Source organism: Theropithecus gelada, chromosome 12, assembly GCF_003255815.1.
Source record: "Theropithecus gelada isolate Dixy chromosome 12, Tgel_1.0, whole genome shotgun sequence".
NCBI lineage: Eukaryota > Metazoa > Chordata > Mammalia > Primates > Cercopithecidae > Theropithecus > Theropithecus gelada.
The window spans coordinates 63,920,349-63,946,087 of NC_037680.1; the positions used below are offsets into that span (position 1 = coordinate 63,920,349).

General features: G+C 34.0%; 1 protein-coding gene and 1 pseudogene across 3 annotated transcripts in view; one reads left to right on the forward strand and one right to left on the reverse strand.

Annotated features, from left to right (window-relative positions):
• Window positions 1-25,739, reverse strand: part of CALCRL (calcitonin receptor like receptor) — a 102,741-nt gene that overhangs the window by 48,293 nt on the left and 28,709 nt on the right. The gene's annotated exons all lie outside the window — the stretch shown is intronic.
• LOC112635857 lies at window positions 21,043-21,892 on the forward strand (annotated as a pseudogene).

The following is a 25,739-nucleotide window of genomic DNA, read 5'->3' on the forward strand; positions in this document are numbered from 1 at the left end:
AAAGTGTTTTTAAAGTAGATTACTTATAAAATAAAGTCAATCATGTTGAAGAAACCTGATGTTTTTAGTTATTCCTAACCCTTTCAAGCCTATTATGATTTTCTGAGTCATAAAAAAAGACCAATGACTCGATTCTACTCCAAAAATTTCTGATTCAGGTCATCATGCTTGGGGCCCAGGAACAAGCATTTTTTCAAGTTTCCCAGGTGATTTTAATATATAGCTAGGGTTGAGGATCCCTGGCATAGACAGAAGAATCACGTGGCAGACAGAATGATAGGCATACAAACATTTTCGTGCCCTATTCACCAGAATCTTTGATTACAGCTATGATTTAGGTTATGGATCTTAAAATAGAATGATTGACCTAGGTTATCTCGAATTATCCAGGTTAGTTTCAGATAATAACTTGAGCTCTTAAAAGAAGAAAAGAAAGGGTGAAGGGTCAGAGAGAGCAGCACAAGGGGAAGCAGAAAAGATGGAAACATAAGAAAGAGTTGATTCCTTGTTGCTGGCTCTGCTGTGGAGCCCACATGCAAGGACTAGAAAGTGGCCTCAAGCCAGCAAAGAGATGGGGACTTCAGTCCTATAACCACAAGGAATTGAATTCTGCCAACAACCTGAATGAGTCTGGAAGCAAGTTCTCCTCTAGAGTCTACAAAAGGGAATGCAACCCTGCCATTACTTTTATTTTGACCTTGTAACACTTGAAACAAAGAAACCAACCGAGCCAACAGAACTGACCAATAGAACTGTGAGGTAGATAGTAAGTAAGTGTTGTTTAAAGTTACTAAATTTATGGTCATTTGTTACAGCTAGGATAGAAAACTAATAAAAATCCTTACCTGACAAAAATTACATTTTTTTTCCATCAAACTGAAGTAGTAACTCTGCTTCCCAACTAGCCAGTCATTCCTCTTAACCTTACAATACATTCATCCTCCTGCAAGACAATCCTATTAGCTAGAAGTGGTTCTTCTAAGGTGCTTCTAAATTGCTGTGTAATTTTAAGAAAATTAATTCAACTATTTTCTGCTTGGTTTACTCAACTAGAAAATGAGTATAAAACTTGATCGTTAATTAAGTTTCCTGTTTTCTGTTGCATACTTATTAGAAGACATACACTAAAGTCAAAGAAATATATCTTTAATGCCAGTTCTTATACACTTAAACTCCCTAAACTAATTTTCTGACCTGAAAATTTGCATAAAAGTAGTGGCTGTTTTTCGAAGGTTAATGTGACTGGTAAATGAGATAATGCCAATCAATGCCTGGCTAAATCAATGTTGCCTATAACTTTTATCATAGCTCACCTTGTTGGATTTCAAGTGTTAAATTACATGATTAGAGATAAAAAACTTGCTTAATCATAAATACACAAATTCTGTTAGTCATGGCAATAATAATGCTGACTGAACAAACCAGGCAAATCCAGCATGCAAACTGTGACTTGGCCAAAGTCACAAAGATGCTTAGGTCTGACTCCAAGCTCAGAACTCAGGTTTTCTGACCTTAAATTTCTACCCTTTGCCCTGTATCATACTGACTTGGACAATGGAGTTGTTTATTTGCATAAAGTAAAAGACATGTTTCTATTTTGCTTATTCAGTTATTTTGCTTAACCACCAGTTTTCTCATTACATGTCTCTTGTACTCATCAAACACATTTATACTTTTTCCCAACAAATTCTTCTTTCATTCCTCTTCTTAGCAATGTCATATTCAATTTTTTTAAAAAACTTACATTAGTAAGTGACTTGACAACTCATACTTGCCATTCTGGCAAGGTACCAAAATAAAAACACATGTACTGTCTCATTTTCTAGCACTTTAAAAATGCATTTTAAAATGAAGAAAATTTCTTCTAGAAATTAAGTGTGTTATCCTACCCTATTTCTTGAGCATTTACTTTTACCTAGTTTGGTAGGGTGAAGGAAGTGAGATATAAGTTAAGATTTCTGCCCTTGACAAAAGTATTTATCAAGTTGGAGAACAGTATTCTACTGCTTTTGAGGCTTACTTCATTGATTTCAAATACTCTCCGTGGAACTCATTCACGAGGTTCTAGCGAGGGATGATTTTATCAACATTTAAAACACGAAGTTAATGTCTTCCTCACTCCTACCTCTGTCATTCATTGAACCTGGGCAAATTCCATGCCTTCCCAGGTGTTTCCTACTCATCAAATAAAGCATGAGGGTAAAAGGATTAAGTCTTGGGTAAGAGTTCAAAATTTATATGAAAAGAAAAAAATGATTGTTATATAGAAACAGTTTTTACTGCAAGCAACCTAAAGCCAAAATATCCTTAAAACCAAATCTCTCCTGACACTGTTTTGTTTTTGTTTTTGTTTTCCCTGTGGCTCAGGAAGACTTTGTGTATGTCTCCTCTTACCTAATAGCTCAGGGGAAAAAGTGAGCCATTTGGCTAGATAATTTTTCTCTCATTACATGAGAATTCAGGGAAAAGATATCTAGACCAAAGAAAGAAGTAAATAAAAGAAAAAAATATCACTTATCTTGCTCTCACCTCTTCATATACCGCCTCTTTTCAGAGCTATTCTTACTTTTGAAAGGCCATTCGAGAAAAGTCTAGTTCTCTCATCTCCATTGCGAAAAGTCCAAATTAGAAAAGCAAGCACACTTCTTCATTAGTTCCCTTTCCAGATGTCTCAGAATGGAATCTGGTAAGTTCATGTACCCTAAGCTAAACTTATCACCATTATCATTGGAACAGGCTTAATGCTCATAGGACTAGAAATTAACATTTTCTGAATTTTGGCTACATTGAGTTTTTATCTTCTTTGCATTTAAGAGAAAGTCGCTAAGCCAAGACTTTTAAATATACAGAGTAATCGAAATTATAAGACACATTAAAAAATGATCCAATAATGCCTAAACTCAACAAAGTAATTAAAAAAAAGAAAATTATTACACTTAAGCCATTAAATTCCTATGGATGACCTGGTATAGAAATTGCCAATTTTTAAAAGTCATTAAAAGCTCTCATGAAAACTTCTAGAAAGTATTTTATTTTTGAAGAGATGCCTAAAGTTAATTATAACTATTAAAATCCACATTAAAATTCATATATAAGGAAGCATATGCTGTTAATATAGTCTCACTGGTTAATGACACAGTTTTTCTTTATCCAGAGAGATACTGAAATTTTTAAAGTAGTATTCAACTGATATTTAATAATTCACACAATGAAGGGATGATGTCTAATGCCAGTTGCAAGTAGAAACAGTAGTTGTAGTGGTTATAAATATGAGTTAGACTTCTTGTTTTTAAAATCCAACTCAGTCACACACTAGCAAATTAAACAACTTCCTTAAGAATAGTTTTCTTGTCTGCAAAATAACTCCTAAACAAGAAAGCTATTGTAAAAATAAAATTAGATAATATAAACTTCTTAGACCTCACTAAATATTACTTATTCTTATACCACATTAAAATTTTTGTAAATATAAGTAAGCGTATTATACATATTTTCATTTATTTGCTATAATTTCAATAGCACTGTATGTGGAAAACTAACACTATATTTCGAGGTGGTGGTCACATGCATCTTGAGTTTTTTTTATCTTCTGCAGAAATAATATGGTTATTTCCTTATTCTATCATTTAAGTAGTTATGAAAATATCAAATAAAGTGAATTATAAGTATATTCCCAGATAGGATGTCAATCTAGTTAATATGACTGCATAATTACTAACACTGAGCCTATATATAACCCAAAGCTCTAGCAAATTTTTTATAACATTGTAATCAAATATTGACTTCTTAAAGAATATAATGCTAAGCCAATTAAAAATAAGACATAGAACCTCCCAAATTTTACTTTAATTTTTTCTTTTTTATTTGTATAAATTTAAGGGATATAAGTGCACTTGTATTGCATGAATATATTGCGTAGTTGTGAAGTCTGGGCTTTTAGTGTAACAATCACCTGAATAATATACATTGTACCCATTAAATAATTTCATATCCCTCACCCCCGCTACAACCCTCCCACCCTTCTAAACCACCAATGTTTATTATTCCACACTCTGTGTCTTTGTGTATACATCGTTTAGCTTACGCTTATAAGTCAGAACATGCAGTATTTGACTTTTTGAGTTGTTTCACTTATTTTAAATTGGTTATAATAGACTTTCCTAACTGCACTGGAACAACAAAATAAAACATTGACTCTATGCTTATTTGCTTATTTAATGAACATTCCAGATTGAACAGTTGAATAACTATTAAAGAGAGATAATTTTGTGATTAAGTTTGGGACTTCACTTTACACTGTAAAGTACTTACTCACGGGACTAATTTTCCCATTGTGGGTATAATTAGCCATTTTCCGGTGATTTTGGTCACCCTCTTTTTATTTGAAAGAGGCAAGCAGCCAAATCTCAGGCCAATTAGTAAAAGGTGGAAGGGAGCCTGAAAAAAATGCTTTGTACTTGATGGAACACTCCCCCTCCAGGAGATCTAATATGGAAAGAATTAATTGCTCAAAGAGCACTAAAACAAAACACATCTTTCCAGCTCTTTGGAATAAGAGCTTTATACCTATTTTCCTTCCACAAAGTCAGGAGTCAAATGCTATGTGAAATCATGTTTTGCTTTGTTTTTCCCTCTAACAATAAAATCAGAAAATATACAATTCTGCTATAATTTTAAGTTGCATACCAGTCCATAAGCAAAGCTATGATATTCTTGTTACATTGAGCTTTGCAATCATTCTCAAAATAAAATTTATATGGCACCTACTAGCACATTCCAACTTTTAGGAGGTAGAGGAACTCTGTTGATACTGTCTGTTTAGCACGTCTTCTTTATTTCCCTTAATAAAATAAAAATGAACCTTTTTCCCTATAGAGAATCCATTCTCTCTGGTTCAAGTGAGACCTCCCTCTTGATCACTGAAGTAGGAACTGATTGAAATCTGGTCAGACTAGCACAATCCTCTGATTAAATTTAGCTTGGTCATGGACATGTGTGGTCCAAGCAACACCACTGGAGTTCTCCCTGGGACATTTGTATTGTTGTTATTAGGGAAGCTTTTTCTTTCTGCTGGGGTTGCAAAGCAAGTAGGGTATGAATATCACACTATTCTCATGCATCTTCCTATCATACAGAGAAAATGTTTAAAAATGCGGTCAAGTAAAGGCAATCAGCTGAGAGCTGAGGATTGGTGGAGAATCCAATAACATTAGAGCCCTTTAATTTGGCCATATTTGAAGGCAGATACAGTTCTAGAAATCCTCACAAATTAGCCATTAAATTACATTGTATGCCTAACTGATTTATTTGGAGCAGTGTAGTGGAATAATCACTATGTGTGGAATAAGAAGGCTCCATTTTGCGTTCTGACTGTGATTGAATGCCCTGAATATTCTTAGGTTAGTCACTTTGCTGGGTCTTCGTTTCCTGACCTGTAAAATGAGATGACTTCAAGCACCTTTTCATCTTGTAATCTGGATATTTACAGATTGTTTTCTTTTTCACAAAAGAAGAACATCATTGTTTATAGCTGAAGCATATTCCATGCCCAGCCAATAGGAGTTCAAATCTGACTTTTTTATCCAAATACATCTATGGAGTAATTTTTTTTCTAAATATGAAATAGTCAGCAGTATATGCTCTTGGATAATCCACAACTAATATGTACCTATGGCGAGATACTCACATCCAGCTCAAAAAGTAAATGCAACTCTTAGATAAAAACATATGAGTAAATATTTGTCACCTCTGGTTAGGCAATGGCTTTACAGATATGACATTGAAAGCAAAAGTGACAAAAAGCAGGTAAATTAGATGACATCTAAATTATAAACTTTGTGTTCAAACTATCAAGAAAACGAAGAGACAACACACAGAACGGGAGAAAAAAATTGCAAATCACATATGTGAAAGCGACTTATATCTAGAATATAGAAATAAAGCTTACGGGTCAATAATAAAAAGAAAAACAACCCAATTAAAAAATGGGCAGAGAAGATACTGAGTCAACCCAAGTGTCCATCAACAGATGAATGGATAAAGAAAATATGATATAGATACTAAACAGAATACTATTCAGCCATAAAAAAGAATGAAATCTTGTGGCATCATGGATGAGCTGGAAGGACATTATGTTATATGAAATAAGCCCAGAAAAGAAAGATGAATACTGTATATTCTCACTCATATGCAGAAGCTAAAAAAGTTGATCTCATAGAAGTAGGGTAGAATGCTTATTACTGGAGTCTGGAGTGGGTAACAGGGAGAGAGTGATATGGAGAGGATGGTAAAAGAATACAAAATTACAGCTAGATAGGAGGAATAAGTTCTGGTGTTCTACAGACTCTGGAATAAATACAGTTTAAAAAATTTATATTTTCAAATAGCTAGAAGGAAAGATTTTAAATGCCTTGAACACAAAAAACAATGTAAGTTTGAGGTAATTGATATGCTAACGACTCTAACTTGATCACTACACATTGTATTATTGAAATATCACCCCAAAAATAGGTACAATTATTATGTGTCTTTTTTTTTTAAATGATGGGTAAAGGATCTAACAAATACTCAGTAAGCTCATGAAGTTATTATGTGCCCATTTTTTAAAAAAATTAATGGGCAAAGGATCTAACAAATACTCTATCAGCTCATGAAAAGATGTTCAATATTCTTAGTCATTTGGAAAGTGCAATTCCAAACCATAATAAAATACCACTTCATACCCACTAGGATAGCTATAATAAAAAAGACAGACAATAACAAGTGTAAGAAAGAATATGGGAAATTATAACCATCATATGTTGCTCATAGGGATGTAAAATAGTGTAAACCATTGATAAATACCTTAGTAGTTTTTCTAAATGTTAAACATAGAGTTACTATATGACCCAGCAATTCGACTTTTAGGTATAAACTCAAGAGAAATAAAGACAGATATCCAAACAAATGCTGGCACATGAATATTCTTAGCATCATTTACAATAAGTAAAAGTGGAAACAACTCAAACATTCATCAGTTTGTGAATAGATAAACAAAATATGATATATTCCCTACAATGGAATATTATTTGGCAATAAAAAGAAAGGAGTACTTAATGCATGCTATCTATAGAATGAATAAACCTTGTAAATATTATGCGAAGTGAAAAAAGACAGTAAAAAAAAGAAACCTATTATATGATTCCCATTTATATGAAATATCCAGAATAGGCAAATCTGTAAAGATGGAGGATGTATTAGGGGCTATCTAGGACTCAGGGAGCATGGCAATGGAGAGTGATTGCTAATGGGTACAGGGATTTTTTTCAGAGTAATGAATGTGTTCTAAAATGATGGTACTATCTTGAGAATAAATAAAAATCATTGAATTGTATTCTTTGTTCCTTTATAGTTTAGGCTCAGAGAGTATATGTGCAGGCTTGTTACATGGGTGTATCGTGCAATGCTTAGGATTGGGCTTCTAATGATCCTATTGCCCAAGTAGTGAACATAGTGAATGTACACTTTAAGTGAGTGTACTCATAAAGTGTATGGGTATGTGATTTATAGCTTAGTAAAGCTGTTTTTAAAAAAGTAAGTGCCAAAAGGGTATGTGTATCTAAGGAAAGACTTAACGCTGATCATTTAGTCTTCTCTCTTATCTCTCCTGCCTTCTTTAGTTAAGAGAGAGATGATATTCACATTGTAAAACAAAACACATTGAACAAAGAACCTGCCTAGCTAACACAGCATATCATGCATGTAAATTCTGAATTGCTCCTTCAGGTGGATACATTATTTCATGTTCAACAACAAATTGATTCTATTTTATATATATAGAACTGCTTTGATTTGAAACACATACATTTTTCTTGAAATTTATTTTCAACAACCAATTTTTAATTCATGCACAAAATATTGTCTTTCCTTTGATAAGTAAATTTTAGTTTATAAAAATGACCATTGTACATAGTTAAGAGAAAAGATCTATACACATACTTAGAAAATTTCCCTTAATTTTAGATAGGATCCATAATTGTTTATCTTTTTCTCCTGTCAGTGATTTCACTTTACAGATTTTAATTTCTTATAGGAGTGGAGCACTGACAATTTATATACAAAAATGTAGATATTTTATTATATTTGTGATTTGTGACATTTTAACTGTGTTATTACAAATAGAAACATAAAAAATACAAGAGAAATATTAGCAGGAAAAAATGTTGAACTTCGGTTTATTCTTGGAACTTAACCTAGGTTAGAAATTTTGCATTCTAACTATACTCCTTCTATGGAGCTATTACATGGTGAAAGAAAACTAAACATGGAAAAAAGAAATCGAGTAAAGAAGGAAGGAAGAAAGGAAGAGGGGAGGGAAGGAAGGGAGGGAGGGAGGGAGGAAGGAAGGAAGGAGAAAAATCAATATATGTGTCTCAGGTAAATGCACACTTTAAAAATTGTTATTTTTATTAAAAGCGAATAAAATGTTGATATACTACAATTTGTTTCTCTAGTATGTCTCAATTTCTTACAAATATTAGATATAACTCCATCTTAGTACCTTTTACTATATTAATATATTCATTCATTTAAACATTTATTTAGAACCTCATATTCTCCAAAAGTTATATTAAGTTCTAGGGATCCAGAAATGCTAAACTTTCTGTTTGCAGAGATACTTAAAACTTTGTAGGGGGAGAATGATATGTACAAATATGAGTAATAAAGTATTATGGGTACCCAATAAAATTTTATGTGTCTAGTTGATCAGCTGGAATGATGCATTTTACATGGAGGAATTATGTGTGTGAGTGTGTGTGTGTGTGCGCGTGTGTGAGAGACAGAGAGAGAGACATCTACATAGAGAATGTGTGGAGTGTGGACATACCAGGTGCTTGAGAGATGCAGGATACATGAGAAATGAGAGATAAGGCTTTCCAATAAGACAGAAAAGCAAATTAATGGTACTTTCTGTTGTATTGAGGAGTTTTTATTTAATGCTCTAGGATAGACAGTTTCATTTTGAATATCTACTCTGATTTACTGGTAGTGGCAGCCAGAACTGCTACACTGAGAAATGTTAAAATTAGTCTAGTCCAGTGAATCAGAAAGAGTCTCCTGATTCATTAACGATGTCTGCCATGGCAGCATCCTGAGAAGGAATGGCATGTATGCCATATATTTACTAATGCTGTTGCATAAAATGAATAATAATTGTAGGAAAATTATGCAGTAGAGCCATATGACAAGATTTTCATTTTAGAAATATGAAATATGATGGTATTTGGAGGTGGGACTTTTGGGAGGTAATTGAGTTTAGATGAAGCGATGGGATTAACACCCTTATAAAGAGAGAAAGAAAGAGATAGGTAATCTCTCTCTGCCTGCATGCATGCACCAAGGAGAGACGATGTGAAGATACAACCCGTAAGAGGACTCTCACCAAGAATTCAACCCTGCTGGCACCCTGATTTTAGACTTCCAGGCTCCAGAAATGTAAGAAATAAATGTTTGTTGTTTTACCCACCAAGTCTAGGGCAATTTGTTACAGAAGCCTTAAACTGATATGATGCAGAAAAATATTTAAAAATCAGAGTTATTTTAAAAGGTTCATGTATAAGGATGTGAGAGCTTAGCAAGTGCAAGTAACGTAAATGGATTCCTGAAATTCAGTTGTGGGTATCTGAGTGGGTTCCAATCACCACTATAGGGAATACCATAGAATAAAAGGATGGTCGGGAAATATCTGAGTGCAGTTCACACATCTTGAAGAAAAAAATTGTCCAGGAGGGTTTTTCTGCACAGTTCTGTAGATCAGCAAAGGAGGGCCTTGAAATAGAAGTTTCACACCCATCATCATAGGACACATTTGTAAGAAAGGTGACATTTTGTTTGGAAAGGCAGTGTTTGCTAAAACATGTGTATTGGAATTGAATTATAACATATTTCAAAACATTCGTGTTTAAGGAATTCAGAGTGAGTAACAAAGGTGAACTGGATAAAGGGTAGAGTTAGCTGGGAACAAGGAACTAAAAATACAAACGCATGGGTACAGAAGTGAGCGCAGCTGTATAACTAGAGGTAAAAGGACAGGCCTGTGAGAAGCTTGAGGTCTTTGGGGAAATTAATGAGTGGAAACCTGGAAATGTGACTTCAGACATTTGCTAGACAAAGTACCATGAAGCACTCTATGAACTGCTGTAATTTTACACATACCAAACACAGCTTATTTTTAATCATTTACTCCTGTGACTAAGTCTGGGTTATAATTTAAAAATAGATCTTCCAGTGCAAAAGAAGTTGCACAGGAAGGAGCTCCTTGCTGAATTAGGCTGTGCTTAAGTGAGAACTGCCGCTTAAGAACAACACGTTCCCTGTGAAAAAAGATGGCAAATCCATTTCAGTGAGCCTAACCTTTACCAAGTGCTATTATCAACTCAATTGTATGTTTTTTCCTGTTTCACAAACATGTTCCCAAAAGACTTTTAAAATAGCTTTCTTTCCTGCTAAATTGTTGTGCCAAGCACTTTTTCTGATTTGCAGCCTTAACTGGACCAGGATGTGTTAAAAAAAAAAAAAAATGCTCTGTCACGCTTGACAGAGTTTAATAGACCTTAACAACAACAGTGAAACATTTTCCTAACGTGACTGTCCCTCCCTCACCGAATCTTCAGATAGTGCATTTTTATCAAAATATGAAATACCCTGAAGAACCTAAGGAAGCAATAGTATCTTAAAAAGTTACTCTATTAAATCAAAACATCTAGTGAAAAATCTGTCCACCAAAGTTAAGATTTTGTTTTCCTAACAAAGAGAAAAATGTCACTACAGAAAATAAAGTTTTTTATAAAAGTTAAAATCATCTAAAAAATTAATCATATGAAATGGTTCCCTAGGTATCTTATAAATGCTTTTATTTTTTTGTAGAAAACACATAACCATAACATCCTGAGGTCTACCTTGGTCATTTCAAACTGAATCCCATGCATTGCTGGAGTATTTTTCTCAAACTGCAACTTGGCTTGTAGTTTACCGTGCGTGTCTGTCTTTGCAGTGAGGAGTTTCCTCACTTAAATTCCTTCTGAGCTGCAATAACAATGGCAATCTCAAAAGAAAAAAAAATGACGAAAGTAAGTAAAAAAGAAACACCATCTGATGGACACTGGTGGAGGCTATGGCTAGAAAACTCACATGAATGAGGCTTTCTGGAGCAGAAGTCAGTATGGGTGTCTGAATAGTATTCTGCTTTAGACAGCAGCTAACAACAATGAAAAATAATAGCAGTAGGGACTTGAACCCAGAGGGAAAAAAAAGAGCAGTAGAAAGAGAGACACAAGGCAGAGAGCACAGGTTTCACACGGAACCACTCTGGGTTTGGATACTAGGGTTTGGATAACAGCTGTGGAACTGCAGGGTTTACTAACTGGAAAGTAGGTAGAAACCTAACCTGTAAGCTTTACCTTCCGCACCTCTAAGATGGGGTAATACGTGTCTCATAAGTATATTGTGGGGCTTAAACGTAATAACCCACACAATTCTGTATCACAAGGACTAGGAAGCGATAACTGCTAAGTAAGTGGTGGTCTCTCCCCTGCAGCAGAAATGGAATGTCTTGGTGTGCTTTAATTGGCCTCAGTTAGAAGACTTATAATTTTGAGTAAAATTGTATGCGAACATTTAACAATGCCAACTTTCCCAGCTTTCTGTAAAGGAGGCTTTGTGAGCTCATGAACATATGGTAGGATTTTAACATATTTTAGCATGAATAAGGATGGGCACTGTCTCCAAAATCACTTGTTTTCTCACCAGTACTAATTGTCTCTGTATGCATAACACTCTGCTCTGTTACTCAGTATCTTTTAAATACATATTAACCCTCCCTTTTAAGAGTGGTAATAAACACCAGTGTTAAAGTCTCTCATCTTTTCTCATCATCCAGAGGACAGTATTGTTAAGGAGGTGAAGACACTTATGTCTTGTCACAAACACAGACTCTAAAGTGACTTGCGTATTTGCATTATAACTCTTGATTTGTATTTGTTTAATCAATTCCTAGAGGAAGAGGAAAACCAGTTAAACTAAAGGTGTGGGATTCATTACCTGGAATTAGCACTAGGTTATTAGTTGGAGATAAATTTGTGCAAAGAGATAAAATGCAAATGGCTGAAACAGAAAGAAAGAAAAGTTTGCAGCCAGCAATTAAGCTCAGCAGAAAGTTTGGTAGTTTGGAGGAATGGCTGCTGTGTTCCTGAGATATTTAGCATGCAATAACTAGGGAAATCACTTAAGAAATTTTGTCCTTATGAAGTACGTCCATTGGATTATTTAAGTCCTGTGTGTGTATACCTGTGTTGTCTGTATGTAGAGAGATGTGTGTGTGTGTGTGCGTGTGTGTGAGTGTGTGCGTGCGCGCATTTACATGTGCATGTGTTTTAACCATTTGGGACAAGTCAATGTTGTGTCTGCTAGTATAAAATAGTACCAATATGGGGCTCTGAAGCAGCTGGGCTTTATCACCTCACTCAGAATGACTTGTCAAAACTTGACACCAGACCACCCAACCGCCATTCCCAACCAAGACAAAACGAAACAAAACCAACCAACTAAACAGAAACACAAACCTGATATGTGGTATGTGAAAAACATCAGTCCATCATCTAAAATTGTTGTTTAAGCTCAAGAGCAACTCAAAAAATGTATTGGCTTGTAATATTGCATATGTTTTGTTTTAACTCTATTTTATAAAAATTATTTGTAGGCAAACATGTTCTTTGAAAAAATGGAAATAAATGTACTAGTGTAAATGTACAGAATATTCAATATACATTTCAAACTTAAATTTCTACAAAATATCGTCATCATAAAACATACCTTAGGTGAATTCTATCTCTGCAAGATGTAGAGCACCAGTTGGTGAGAAAAAGGGAAAGGCAAATACATAAAGAAAATAAAAGAAAAGGAAGTATTGAGAAATCTAGCTGTATATTTATTTATTTTTTATCTATGGTCTTTGTAACTAACCATTCCTGGTAATGCTGTGGTTGGCACTCAAAATAAAGATCCAATAATTGTTTGAAAAAAATATGTGGTTTGGTCACTTTTTGCTGTATACGTATGAGAAAGAGAAAAAGAGACAGAGAAAGAAAAAGAAGACAGAAGGACAGTCTTACTTGGTTTATTTCCTACTAGAATAGGAGTGATGGAATCAACATTATTAAATACACACAAATTAACAAACTGAAAAATCTTTTAGACGTATGAAGAGCAGAATTTTGGAAAAAATAGAACTATTTTGTACAGTAATGCTAGTAGTGTTTGTGAAGTCTACTACCTATCTTTTTAGGCCTAAACTATCATTCCCAAGAAACCTTATTTGAAGTCATAACTTCTTTAGTTTCGCTCCACCTTATGCCTACAGCACAAATAGGCCGAATACGCCTTTTGTACGAGCCTTCTGACAACACATTATCATACTAGATAAAGTTAGGTCTGTTTTTGTTTTCTTTTCTTTTTTATCTTCCGCACTAAAGGTAAAAGCTATTTGAGGGCATTGCTTTTTTAATCATTGGGATTCCCCAAGGAATTGTCTGGTATTCATTTATCTTCACTAAGTTTTTTAATGAATAAATAAATGAAATAATTATCCATTACAAAAATGCATCCATAGTGATGATAATTAACATTGTTTTAATACTTTATGAAGTCTGATCACAGTAAAACCCACATATATTTAGGGAGAATAAAGACTGGTTAAGATAATTTGTTTTGTCCCTTTGTAAAGTAAATAAGGAAAAGCACTTGAACTACTCAAAGGAAGTGTTTTCTCCCACTTTTGAAGAAAACAAGCAAAAAATTAGTAGGCAATAATAATATTGTAGTCGTTAAAATGGGAACATTGTAAACAATTTCAAATGAATTATTGCTTTTAATTCAGAAATAATGTAGATTCAAAATTTTAGTAGTGTATTTTTGCCTATTAATCTTAGAAATTTGTACTGACATTGACTTTCATATTATGAGAGAAAGACTTCAATTTTAATAATAAAAGAATGAAAAGTCTTTGGGCATAAGGTAAGGACTGCTGTGCAGTGAAAGATAAATATACAAAGCATTGACACTAAATCTTTCTTTAGCAACAAGTACATATTTAGGTAACATACTGCATCTAAAAAATTCAAATAGCACTACATTGAATGTGAATAAATCCAGCTTCTAATTTTAACTAAACCTCGGGATTACAGAGGAGACTGAATGGAGGCTGGTTCCAGCAGCAACAGGTGTGATTCTAAGACTTCTTCTGCATGGGCATTAAGCTTTGCTAATGTTCCCACCTCTATATGTTAACTTTGTTTCTGTTACTAAGCAAACTCTACATAGTTTGAGCAAAATCACACCATTTCTCTTTTGGAGGCCTCGGATTATTTTTATTTCATTTGTAAAATAAGTTACTAGACTAGATCGCAAGGTCCTTTTTGTTCTTTAATTCTATCATTCTGAGGGAAAAAATGTCATTATTATTACATGCAGGACATATATATTAATGCAAATATATTAAGTATTGAAAGCCAAAGTTAAAATATAGAAAATCTTTTCTGGTTAATTTACTTCAAATATACATGAAACAAAATATTACAGTTTGCAACACAGCGCTATTTTCATGTTTATTTATATATTTATGAAACATTTTTGGATTTTGTTTTCAGCTACGGTGATGGAAGATGGTTTTCAGCTAGGGTGATGGAAGATGGCATATCATGAATAGGATGCCAGTCAGATGTCATTTTTTAGCCAAGATTCACATATATGCACTATTATATTATGAAAAATGAAAGGTTATGTTTTCAGTCTCTTCCAGGCTTGGCAGCTAATAATTACAACTCCTCTTAATGCAAAGTGAATTTTAAATAAAATCAGTATGACATGCTGCTGCCTACATTAAGAAGTGAGTGATGGGTTTAAAATGTGGCCATGCATTTATACTTTTTAAATATAAAGTTATTTTTATAATTAAGAATGGAGTAGGAGTACGGTTGCCTACTATTGAGAAATTCAGAAACCTTCTTAGACAAAAATTTGCAAATTAACTTTCTTAGGCAACTCTAATTACATGACTTTCCCATACTCATATCCTAATAAAACATGGTAGACAAAAGATTCCAACCTACAAATAACATATATACATAAATAAAATATTTGTTATGTTGCTGTCCCAATTTAGATATGATGCTTTCCTTTCCTCCTGTTAGATGACAGGTAATGATATCCAATATGAAATTTTCATTATAGTCATGCCTAACACTTTTTGAGTGTTGTGTGCCAGAAAATGTTCTGAGTTCTCCTCATTCCAATGTTTCAAGTAGTAGTCACATATAGGATATAAAATAAAATATAATATTATTATCCACATTTTATTTATGTAGATATTGAGGTTAGAGGAGTTAAATAATTTGCCCAAGTTACATAGATGCAGAGAAAGCCTCAGTTTACATCATAGCTTAACACAGTACAGCCTCAATGTCCAGCTCCATAATTAGAAGCAAATTTCCAGTCTTTGCAAATGCCAAATAACTCTCACTTCCCTTAAGATGTAAATGTGACCAAAGCAATTCTGGATTCCCTCTCTGGTATTTTACATCTACTGAAATATAAATCACAGCTTTTTGTGTGTCAGTCCTTGTGCTGTCAACATACAAGTTATAGTTTAAATAAAGAGGATTATTTCAAGGTCAGGCCATTAACAATTACTTTGCAGAGGTTTTCTATCAGAATTGCCAAATGAAAGAATCATTTCTATTTTATGCAGGGGACTTATCTTTCCCTAGGCTTGTCTTTTTGACACGTAAATTACAATGTCTTTTATTATAATCTTATCTCATTCTCTTGCTTTTCTCATATGGGAGGGAAGATATAATTAAATTAACTGGTAAAATATATAACAGTTATAGGTAGAGCAACAGTCAGGTAAAAAGAGTGATTACTTACAAGGTTTAAAATATAACAGCTGATAATTATCACATATAATTACATGTGATATTAAACAAAACAATGAATGTTTCAGTCTCGTTGAAATCCTCAGATGTAAGTGCTATGCCCATGTGATGTTCACTCTTTTTTTCCCTGTCTTTTGTCTTTGCCCATGTTACCTCTTCTATCTAGAATTCTCTTTCTCTCCCTCTGTCTCTTTTTCTCCTACCTTTTCTTTAAGGACAAGCTTAGATTTCCCCTCTCCCTGGAACTTCTATTCCGATAACCCTAAGCATTCCAGCCTTCTTTGATAATTCCTTCCCTGAAAATGTAGAGAGATAAATCCTTATATACAAATAACTTGAATGCTTACTATGCTTATTTTGTCTTCCTCACCAAATTGTAGGTTTGCAGAGAACAAAGCATGTTAATGATCCATAGCAACTATAATAGTACTAGTTGAGAGAAAACAATCAACAACACATATTCATGATCCATAGTAACTATAATAGTACTAGCTGAGAGAAAACAATCAATAAAAACTAATTAGTTATTGATATATGTGGAATTAGTCACCAAAGGACAAATATTTTGAGATGTCCTAGACTTTAAAACCTGAAAGCTATTTACAGTATTTAAATATTCCATTTTGTATTAGACTAAGCCTTAGAGCCTTGAGGCTTGATTCAAGTCTCACTCTTCACATTTGTATCTTCCACCCGCTATTTTTTTAAAAAGTTTTAAAATAGTATGTCAAACAGAGGCTGCCCTTAGCTTGAATAATTCAGATAATAGTCTATGATTTAAATTCCAGATACAGGCATATATTTTGTGAAGCTTGGCTTAATACAATAAACATGAGATTTTTCGTGTGAAACCAGAAAGAGTTAGAATTAGAGGGAGACAGTAATCATTTCGCTTAAATATTTAACTTCATAGACGGGGAAAGAAAAGAGTCAGAGAGATAAGTGAATTTGCAAAGGTTGCCCAAGTCAGATGCCATGGTAAGACTGCTGCCCATGCTCTTGAGTCCCCTTTTCAGTACTTGGTTTCACGTCTACCCTGTGGACCATTTCTCTTGTTTTTGGGCCACTTCAAGAGAAAAATCATGAACATTCCACACAGACTATGAATTTTAAAAGAAATGACACCCACTCAAGCTCTCCTGACTAGCGGAAATAGGAAACGTAAGAATGTTTCTGAAAATCAGGAAAGATTTAGAGCAGTATCTCACACAGACTGAAACTCAATTCTATAACTGGAAGGATACAGAAAGACCTTCTCTCAGTAACTTCACTCTCATTAAACCAGTGCCATTACTGTTCCAGATCCCTGTTCCTCCTCTGCATCTCTGTCCTCAATGCCTCTTGTTAGAAAGGTGCTAATTCTTTCCACTCAGGATATAATTCTTTACTACACCCCCTACTCCTCTGGCTTATCCTTCTATCTGTTTCTTCCTGTCCTTGTCGCAATACCTCATGATATTTAATGGCCCTGATTCTGTATCCTTTATCCTATGTTTTGACACCGATTCTACATCTTAGCATTTATCTAGGTATCCCATTTCATGATCCATCACTAAATAATTTTTTTCCTAATTAAAATTTTGAAAGAGATTTAAACTGGCTCAATTCATCCTTGTAACACTGAATTACATCATGGGTCATTTGCTACCTTATAGATTGCTGCTGTTGGATAAGTTATCTATTTGACTAAACAACGATAGTAATGTGTGAGGCTGTTTCACCTAAAAACTCCTCAGGTGTAGCAGATAATGTTATCAACATAATTAGCACATACAATCATGAATAAGAATCAATGTAATAGTATTTAGAGTAGTGTCTTATTTATAGTTATATAGAGATATTAAGTTATTACCATTTTTTGATAGAGTTTATCTTAATGTTTTGAAGATTACCTCAACTATCTTTTTTCTCCATGTGCTTTCAGTACATTTCTTTCAGTATTTCTAGGGAGATCTGAATTCAAGAAGTAAAAAGGGTATTGTTTAAAAGAAAGTTTGGTTAGCAAGTTTTCCAACTATTAAAGCTTTCATGAGTAATTGAAGTTGATTTTTATTTCATGCAATTCTTTCTTCTATCACACACCAGACAAAATAATGAATCTTTTATTATTCTCTTTTATATAAAAGTTGGAAGGATAATGCACCAGAAAAAAAGCATTTAAATCCCATTAAACCCTGTGGCCCCACGTACTTCCCCACGACCCCCCGCCTCACACCAGCGCGCACACACACACACACACACACACTTTGAGCTTCTTGAGACTACCTTAACCATGCTCTCATCCCAAAGTACAAAGGCACAGATTATCAAGACCCACATGCACCTCTGTCTTGAGCCATAGTACCTCATGATCCCCTGATCCCACCTTCAGCTCTTCTTCATCCTTAACATTCTTCTCCTGTGGGCCGTGGAACTGATGTTACACCCACCTACCAGCAAACTTTAAACTTAGCTCAAACCAGTTCATTCCTTGCAAAGAAATTCTACTTGGTTTAGTCAATACTTTCCTCCACTGTCTAAAACAGTCTTTCAAACCTTCTGTCCTTTCTACAAAACCTCAACACCCACTTCATTTTTCCTTTCTCTCTCAACAGCCAGTGCTTCAAAACAAAACAGAGGTTTACAGAATACAGCTCCCTCACTTGCATATTTCGACACCTATAAGCTTATCAGAATCAGTGTTCTTTTTTTTTCTTTCTTTTTCAACTTGTGAAGTAGAGAAGGTATCTCTTCTCTTCTGTAAAACAGATTGCCATTGCTGACTTGCACCTCATTTCCTCCAATTTGGTAAAAAATTGAGTATCTGTGATGTCTTTTAATACATTCAAATTCTTCCACTCAAATGGATCCCCCATTAATATTTTAAAATGTTCATGTCACTCTCATTCAAAAACAAAACTCTTCTTTCTACCCTATAGATTCTCCCACATCCACCACTGTACCCTGTTTTCTCACTTTACAAAACCAAAATCTCAAAAGAACTCTTTATTCTTGTTTTCACCCTCACTTCTTAACCCATTTCCCTCTGATTTTTGTTGCTCAGTGCTAAACCACATATTTTCTTATCAGCTACTGAAAATACAGGTTCGCCAGTGTAATAAGACAAAGACCAGAGTCTTTAACAAGTCATCTAACTCCCTGCTTAGTGTGGTCCCTGCATTTCCACAGCCTCACCTGACCCAGCTCTCTCCCTTGCCTTCTGCCCTCCATTCCTTTCCATAGAAGGCATTTGCATATGTTTTTCTCATCACTCCAATTCACTCTCCCTGACCCACCTCCAGTCTTTCCCTAGTCGATGAGGACTCAAATTTCAGATATCAAGTGAGTAAAATACCACTTCATCTGGGGAACCATCCTTAATCCTCCAGATTAGGTCATCTTCTTCCTTCATAGGACCACTTCAACTTGCCATTTTAAATTTGTGTGAATATTTGATTAATACCTGTCTCCCCTATTATAATTTCACAAGGGCTTGCAACTAATCTTTTATTCACCATTACTTCTCAACACCCAGCCAAATGTTAGGCACATACCAGTAGCTCAACAAGCATTTGTTGAATGTGTGAATGAAGTTAAACTTTTCTGAGGTACAGGATGACATTTAATAATTTCACTGCAGATTATGCTTTGGACAGTTGCTGTCTTCGATAGTGTATGCAATCATGGCACTAAACTTATATTTCTATAAAGTCACATATTTTGTACCAAATTTCTTTTGCATACAGTTATTTGAGCCTAGTATTTTAGAAAGAAAATATCAGAAAATAAATATTTCATAAATATCTTCTGACAGATGTTTAGATCTTAATAACGTTTTCTTTATTAATCCAGAGAGAAATTCTGACACACTACTGAGGTTATTCCCTGAATCAAAGCAAATATATTTGAAAGGCTGACCCAGTGGAGGGAGAAAAAAAATGACTTGATGTTGTAAACACTTTCCCAAGGAGACCAAGGCTATTATCCATCATTATTTGGTAAAGGGAGTCAATTAACTGCATTCACATGTAAAAGATTTCTTTACAAAAAGCTCACAAGGACTGTTACAGTGTTGGAAGAAAGAAAGGGAAGAAGAAAGAAAGACTTCAGACCTCTAACCAAGAGTAGTTGTGAACATTTTATGTGCTCTGAATTAATTTATTCGTGCTCTCTTTAAAATGTAATTGCTACTTATTTTTAGAAAAAAGCAAGTTCTATATTTCTACAAAATATTATACAGCACAATGTGACTATAGAGAGCACAGAGAAAAGGAGAATGGAATAAAAATGATAAAAAACTGCATTTATAACAATTATTTTTCTTGGTGTAGCTATTTTTTAACTCTGGTTGGAATACAATTATCTCACTCCACTGTACAGTTATTAAATTACCTAATTTATTTCATTAAAATTTTCCTGGTAGCTTTTCTGAGATGTGAGAATTTATACATAAATTACAAAAAAAATAAAATCCTTTCTTAGTTATCCCAAGAGCAAAAACAAAACCAGCCATAGAAGGGGGTTTTATTATTTACTATTAATTTCTGTACAGAACAGAAGACTCTAGTACAAGGTTAGAGTAAATACATTTATTTATTTCTGCAACAGGCATTTAGGCTTCTGTATCATCGTAATGTTTTAAAGGAAAGATATGTAGTACATAATATAATTTTATGAACATCATATTTCTATGCATCCTACTGGTAAAACTGTGAGAGCTTCAGGTGATAGGATAAAAGGGATATAGAATATATGAAAAGTCCACACTAAGTAAATTCTTAAACAAATGCTTCCTAAATGTTAGGACTTTTGCTAAAAGCTGTGCTTACATGCCTGCTTTTGAACTTCTCACATGAAAAGGGGTTTTGAAAGAAGCTTAGCAGATAGTGAGTGTAGCCAAGGCAACTCACAAAATGTGTCTGTGGGCAAGCAGATTTGCCTTCAGGCCATGATTAGCAAACAAAATAAAACAAACAGATTTAAAAGGTGGCATGCTTGAAAAATATCAAAGCACAAAAGAATCAGAGAAAAAATATACATCTGAAGTGTACTTCATAATGTAGAAACGTTATATAAACTTTTGTGGTATCTAACAATGTTTGCGACAGGGAATTCTGCCAACGTGTCAGTGGTGGACCTGACCAGCCGTCTGGAAAAACCTGCCAAATATGATGACATCAAAAAGGTGGTGAACCAGGCATTGGAGGGCCTCCTCAAGGACATCCTGGGCTACACTGAGCACCAGGTTGTCTCCTCCGACTTCAACAGCGACATCCACTCTTCCACCTTCAATGCTGGGGCTGGCATTGCTCTCAATGACCACTTTGTCAAGCTCATTTCCTGGTATGACAATGAATTTGGCTACACCAACAGGGTGGTGGACCTCATGGTCCACATGGCCTCCAAAAAGTAAGACCCCTGGACCACCAGCCCCAGCAAGAGCACGAGAGGAAGAGAGGCCCTCATTGCCGGGGAGTCCCTGCCACACTCAGTTCCCCACCACACTGAGAATCTCCCCTCCTCACAGTTTCCATGAAGACCCCCTGAAGATGGAGCGGCCTAGGGAATCCCACCTCGTCATGTACCATCAATAAAGTCCCTTGTGCTCAGCCAATAATAATAATAATAATAATAACAATAATAATAATACAGGTATAAAGTATTATTGAAAAATGCTAAGAGAGTGGATGTTGTTTGTAGCACAAAATACAACTCTACTAGGTAATGTGTATATTAATTGGCTAGACTTAGTCATTTCACAATCTATAGATACAACGAAACCTTATGTTGTGCATAATAAATGTGTATAATTTTATCAATTAAAAATCATAATAAACAAATTTACTAATGGTAATATAATAAAGTAATGTTTAAGCAGGACATTCAGCACTTATAATTTCTGTGTGTGAGTATCTAAAATTTTTCATCTTGAATGATACAGAGTTACCACGTCATACTGAATGACACAGAATATCTTCTGTACTCCTAATTTCCTTGTTATCTTAGTAATAGATCCAAATAGGTATAAGAGTGTCCCTGTTTCTTTCACCTAAATGAAACTTATTAAACACAGATAACATTACATACATGAAAAAAGAGAAAAAATACTAATATTGGGAAATGTAAAGAAGAGCTAGAAATAAGATATTAAAAGACCTTGTATTTTATTAAAAACTCTTGTGAATGAGGGACGGTCTAAAATTTTGAGTCTGATCCTTCTAGTAGATCAAGTTACCAAGTGTATGGTCTGTAGTATGAAACTAACGAATTTCTAGGAAGAAGTGCTAATATACTCTGAACTAACTGCAAACAGATCATGTAGGATTCTCTCAAAAAGAACATTCTGTAATTCAATGTATATGTTTCCCATGTGAATTTCAATAATAGAAAATGTGGCAAGTTGCAAAGGGCTGTTTCTTATGTTCATCAATAAAGACCTATAATCAGGCATAAAAAAGTATTCTATAGCAATTAAATATAATGTGGTCCTTCAATCTGTTGATTTGACTTCACCTAGGAATAAACTTTGAATTATCTGAAAAAGTAAATGCACTAAATATCCTTTGGGTAACCCTGACTTTATACTCTTTCTCTCAGAAGAGATTTTTAGTAAATATATATTTAATAAATACAATTCTTGATGAATAATGAGGGTGAAGCTCTCTTACTGGAACAAGATTTAAAACGTTTTGTCTGAAAATAAAGGCCACTTATTTTCCATACTCAAGTGATTTTTAAAATGTATTCCCAAGACGTTTTTGAAAACTAATATATAGATAAAAAAACTAATTGATGTTTCAAAGGTATACTCGGAGTAGCATGGTTAACAACTACAACTATGACAAAAAACAACAAACAAACAAACAAACAAAAAACAAACCCATAAACACACAAAGGAAAGAAAAGAAATACTAAAAGCATCAATGGAACCCAGCAAAGCTACTTTTGGAATAGCTTGCCGAATAAACATTTCGTGACATTTATGCTGGTGAGGTTTATTATTGTATGAGACTTCAATTGATTTCAATCCAAATCATATATAGATTTAAAATATTTGATGAAATATATGCCTATGTTATAGATAATGTCTGCTTATTTATTTTCCAATTTAAGCATAACTCTTAATAAATTTTAAAACAATTTTAACATGCCTTTGACCTGTAATGAACAACTACAGAACCTGAAAGATGATTAAAGATTCAGTAGTAGCATAAGTAATATTTGTGGTAAAATATTGACTTAAAAATAATGTAAACTACATTAAAGCTACTTAAATAGGACATAGGAGTGGGGGAAGACACAAGGTCTAAATACTTTTCAATATTTTATCTTACAGAAATATTTTTGTATTGAAATAATTATATTTAAATTTAGATTTTGTGATTAAAATTAATTTAAAGTTATGAACTATAAAACCACCATAGGAAAGAGGATAATGTTTCGATAGTTACTTGTTAATGTAACAGTTTATAAAATAAAAAGTAACCCACAGTATAGGATTTTTCACATTTACAAAGTGTCAAGTGTTTACTTCTTTATCAATATCGCCTACATTTTCATTATTTAACATCTTTGCCCAATTCCCACTGTAATCAAGTGTACTTCCATGCAGTCAAGTTAGTACCCAGCTTAGTTTGAGGTTAAATGTAAAAAGCTTTGACGTTTTCAGTTCTCAGAGTTCTCTTGCAGAAGCCTTTGTTCTGACCTTTCACCCACCCACTAAAAATTTGGAATTATCCATACTAATCCTGGAATTCTGGTCATTAAAAGAAAAAAATTGTGTATATCATTCTCTGCATCAATTTCAAAAGTTATTCTTCACACCAATATTTAGAGATGCAGTTGAAGCTTAAAAATATTCAATTGGGCATATAATTTTATAAAAATATAGCATTCTAAAAGGAATCGAGAATCATGTAAAATTTAACCTATTTTTACAGATCTATAAGCCCATATAAAATATTTAGTTTTCAGTGTACATTCCCTTATCTACTTAATGACACTGTATTGCGCTGATTTTGTCTTTTTCCTTCATTAGCCTATATAGTCTTCATGAGAGTAAATGAAACGAATCATGTCTTAAATATCGACTTCTATTGTTATTTTGAATCTTCCTAAGGGTATAGATCAAGGTTTATTCATTCTTACCTTACCTTCTGTTTTAGCATTTAAGACAGTTCATAGTAGACATTGGAAGATTGGTTAAATTGCTATTTAAATAACCTAGAATACAATTGTTTAAGTAATTTACCAACCTTTGCAAAGCTGAATTATAGTTGTGTATTCTGTCAATAATACATAATATTAAGGTTCAGAGATGTGTTCTTTTCTTTATTCAGCTTTTCCTATATTCTAGAAAATTTCACCTTGTTCATAATAATTTCTTAGAAACTCTTGTGGTTTGTGTGTGTGTGTGTGTGTTTTTAGATGGAGTCTTGCTCTGTCACCAGGCTGGAGTGCAGTGGTGCGATCTCGGCTCACTGCAACCTCCGCCTCCCAGGTTCGAGCTATTCCCCTGCCTCAGCCTCCCGAGTAGCTGGGATTACAGGCACGTGCCACCATGCCTGGCAAATTTTTCTTTTAATTTTTTTTTATTTTAGTAGAGACGGGGTTTCACCATGTTGGCCAGGATGGTCTCGATCTCCTGACCTCGTGATCCACCTGCCTCGGCCTCCCAAAATGCTGAGATTACAGGCATGAGCCACCAGGCCTGGCTGATATTATGGACTAAATTGTGTCTGTCCCCAAATTACATATTTAAGTTCTAACCCTCAATGTAGTTATATTCGGGCATGACACATTTAAAAAGTGATTACGATTAATGAAGTAATAAGTGCATATCCTTAATCTAATATGACTGATGTCTTCATAAGAAGAGGAAGAGACGTCAGGGATATGCAAACACCCCTGTGAAGATGCAATTAGAAGGTGACCGTCTGCAAATAGAGAAGAGAGGCCTGAGGAGAATCCACAACCTGCCAACATCTTGATCTTGGACTTCCAGTTTCCAGAACTGTTAGAAAATAAATTTCAGTTGTCTAAGTCTTCTAGTCTACAGCTTTCATTACGGCAGCCCTTGCAAATTAGTACAGTTAGTTTGGGCCAGCTCACAGAACTTAACTCTAAAGTGAAAGCTGGCAAAGAAATTTCAAAATTTTACGAGTGAAATTTTTAAAATTATCTAATTTTAAACACTCCCTTATTTTTGAGCAGGCCATTTTTTCAAAGATAAAAACAAAGCAATATATTTTAATTTACAGAAGAGCAACTTATGTTAACTGAAGAAAATGCTTACTGAATGTGAAGTTAAAGTAAAATGTGTTAAAAGAGACTTCCTTAAATTATTTTAGCTAGAAGCATAAATCTGCCTCTAAACATTCTATGATAGCATAATGAATATAAATAGCATATTATGCCATTATAAATAACAGTTTTAAATGATATGATTAATAACTGTTAGTTCTGGAGCCATATGTTAATCTTTGTGGAAGCAGAAGCTGGCTCATATACTGACAACCTCTCTTTGCCCTACTAATAATTCAACCCCTAGTTGCTATTGTCACATTGAACTACAAGTTCCTAACAGAAATTACTCCAGAATCTAGGAAATGAAACAGATGCTAACATTTCAAGAAAGCCTTCAGAACAAGAACATTAAAGAAATCATTTTCATGTAGTGCTTGGAATAAATCGAATCTGCTGGTATTTCATGTGCTTAAGCGATCATAGCTTTCCCAGCCAGTGAGTATCTTTAAAAGAGAGGTTTCTGTCTTTCATATCACATATTATTTT